Here is a 3,683-nt window from a genome sequence, read left to right as displayed (position 1 = left end):
TGCAGATGGTGAACTGTGCTTTCGTTCCGCTAGCGAGACTGGCAGTCTTCACCAAATCAGATAGCCACTGGAAGCCAGAGGGGATTTCCTCCAATCCATAGCAACACACATCATTGGTGCCAACATGAGCGACCACCTGCAGATGGATGCACCCTGTACCCTCCGGAAGGACCCTTTCCACATCCATAATGACTCCCGCCGGTATGCACACGGAGTGCACATTGGTTTTCTTCCCCTCTCTTGCTGCCATATCCATAAGGGGCTCCATTACGCACCTGACGTTGGAGCTCCCAACTACCAGTAAGCCCACTCTCTGCGACCGCCCGAATCTTGCAGACTGAGGGGCAACCTCTGGAACAGGACAAGCAGCCATGTCTGGCCGAAGATCAGTATCAGCCTGAGACAGAGCCTGAAACCAGTTTGTCAGACAAACTAGAGAGGCCTTCCGTTTAGCCCTCCGGAATGTCTTTCGCCCCCTACCACACCTTGAGACGATCTCCCACCCTACCACAAGTGAGGGATCAGCCTCAATGTGTGCAGTATCCCGGGCAGCCACAGCCGTAGTCCGATCGGGGGATGGGTAGGACGAGCTGGCCACACTGCCTTAAGCTGGGAGCGAAGGGACGCCAACTCAGCCTGCATCCGAACACAGCAGTTGCAGTCCCTATCCATGCTAAAAACTGTTGTGCAAAGAACATCTGAACTAATCTACAGAGAGCACAAACAAATCGACATAAAATTTAAACGTTTATTAAAATACAAGATTGCCTAGTAAATGCAGTAATGCTGCTACTTGCTCACTGCTGACACACTGCTTGGCGGCGGAAGGAGACTACGCGATTTTACACTATTCAGGTACAAAAACGCGATGCTACAACTCTCAAATACTATAATACGCCCAAAATTTATGAATTAAACAATGCAAGTACCAAAAACATGCAAAGAAATTAAGAATTAAACTGTGTAACAAATAAGTGAGCTAGGAGTATACGACTTTCTGCTGGCAGCTGCTTATCCAACGGCAGCAGGGAGCACACTGCTTCCTGTATGTAGTACACCCCTGACCTATGACATGGAACCTGAAACTTCATGAACATACTGTACAAGATGAAGAATCTGGGTCTTACAGTATCTGAGAAGCATCTGAGCCTCTAATTCAGACCTTCCGCTCGGCCATTCCGCTATCGGTCCTGTTGATGGTGCTACAGATGAGAGTACTGCCTCCATCTCACAAGCAAGACTGGCAGTCTTTATCAATTAAGACAGTCAGAACTAGAGAGAATCTCTTCCACTTCAAAGCAACTTGCATCATTATTTCCTAAATGAGCTACCAACTGCAGTTGCCTACACTCTGTGCCCTTCGTGGCATCTGGAAGTACCTGTTGCACATCAGGAATTATACACACCTTTATGCACACTGGTGTTCCTCCTCTCATGGCAGCCGTATCCCTAAGGTGCTTTATTAAACACATGGCCCTGGAGCTCCCAACTACCAGTAATCCTACTCTCTGTGAATGCTCAAATCTTGCAGACCGAGAGGCTTCCTTTGAAATAGGGCGTGTGACTGAATCTGGCTGAGGATTTTGACTGGCCACAGATAATGCCTGAAACCTTTTGTTAGACAGACCATAGAGGCCTTTCGATCAGCCGCCTGGAATGTCTTAACGCTGCCTGCCACACCTTGAAACGATCTCCCACTGTCACAGATGATGGTCACCCTCAATGTAGGCAGCTACAGAAGCAGCCACAGTTGTGGACTGATAAGAGGACATGGGGGATGGGTGGATATCCTTCGGATTCCCACTTCTGCCCTGCCGTATTAATGCTGTTGGCAATAGCCTCGAGCTTCATGGCCGAATGCAGCATCACCCAGAGCTGTGAGTGAAAGGTTACCAACTCAGCTCGCATATGAATGCAACCCTATCCATACCAAACATAGTGGAACTATGCACTAGACAGTTACAGTAGCTTGTGAAAACTCGTAAGGCTTTCTAAACAAAACACATTATTAACATTGTACAGCTTTATTCTTCATGTCTGTGTATTTATTTCTCAACATAGTTACACAGGCCATGACCACATTTCTCCAACAAGTGGTCAGTTTGTTGATACTTTCACTGTAGGATGTTTGACTTTGTTGACGAAGCCAGAGCTTCATCTCTGATTGCATTGCTTCATCAATGACAAAGTGAAGTTCTTTAAGTTTTCGACTAATTTGGGACTGTATGGATGATGATTGACGACAGTGAACCCAAGGCGTCAGATTCTGCAGATGACACAGCGCTTGTGTGTGTTTGGCATTGTCGTGCTGTAGAAGTCGGTGCTTCATGTGTAGAGGAACCTTTTAAATTTGAAACTAGATTCACACACTGACATAAGTTACATTACTTGCCTCCATGTTACAATTCAGAGCCTTCTGATGGCAGAGGGCTCCAAATATGTAGGTGTGAAGAATAAAGTTGTAGACTGTCAATAAAGTTTGTTTTCTTTTAAAAGCAAAGAGCTTCCATTTAAAAAAATTTTGAGTCTTTACTTTTCAGCAACTTCTTATATTAGGCAGCACCTGATATTGCAAACCAACCATTGATTGGACATGCAGAAACAGTTCAGCTTGCTGTCTGTGTCTTACAGCCTCTAATGATGTCTTGTGGTTTTGTTTCAAACAATTTAGCTAGTGCCAACTTAAATATTAATTCAGTTTGTTAGGATCAGTTGTAGTTATGACAAAAATCTATATACCATAAACAATGAAATGCTTTGAGGACCTACCAATGGACAACTCAGATTTTACCTTCAACACAAAAGCTGCTAGTGCACAGACTTGGCCCAGTTTCTTAGATTTGTCTTTCAGTAAACTGTCAATGAAAACCCTGCAAGTTACAAAATTCTCATTTGTTTGATCAGGCCCCATAAATTATTTTGTATACCCCACCTCTGAAAAAGGCTATGAATTTGAAAAATACATACAGGATATCATTGATCTTTGAATGAATATGTATCACCTAATGTGAATAGCTAAGTAAGACAAATTCGTACTCGATTCATCCTTGTTATCTGTGGTTGGAAAGTTCGTTTGGGTCTGGCAACTATGGCTGAACTGCTTAATGGATCTCGTGGAATGCAATTGTAGACTTTCTTTATTATTTATTTATTTTTTTATTAGAATATCTGGTGTGACACACTCACAATGCACTCAAAAATTATATTGAGAAATCAGTTCTTAATGCTCTTTGTTTTAGACAAAACGCTGCTTTGGCTCATAGATTTTTCCACTAGCTTTAGGTGGTATGGTTACTAACAGTCACGAAGTAGCTGTGGTATACATTTGTCGTTTCTCCGTGCACTTCCTTGTACATTATGACTACCACTAAGCAGAAGTAGCCTTTAATGCCAGTGTTCAAGGGTTCTGCTACTGTGTTGTGACATCATAAACACACAATATTTATAACAACCATGGAAATTCGTGGATGGAGTAATATGTAACATAAAGGAAAGGTAACCACTCACCTATAGCTGACTGATGTGTGGCACACACAAAACTATTTACACAAGCTTTTGAGCAAGAGCTTTTTCTAGTGGAAGCGCACACATTCACACACTTAACAACACAGAGAACAAACACACGTGCCTGTGGCTACAGTGAGTCTAGCTATGGCCATGGGCATGTGCTTTTGGGTGTCTGT

This window comes from Schistocerca gregaria, chromosome 8, assembly GCF_023897955.1.
Source record: "Schistocerca gregaria isolate iqSchGreg1 chromosome 8, iqSchGreg1.2, whole genome shotgun sequence".
Classification (NCBI taxonomy): Eukaryota; Metazoa; Arthropoda; class Insecta; order Orthoptera; family Acrididae; genus Schistocerca; species Schistocerca gregaria.
Note: the sequence above shows the minus strand (reverse complement) of the source record.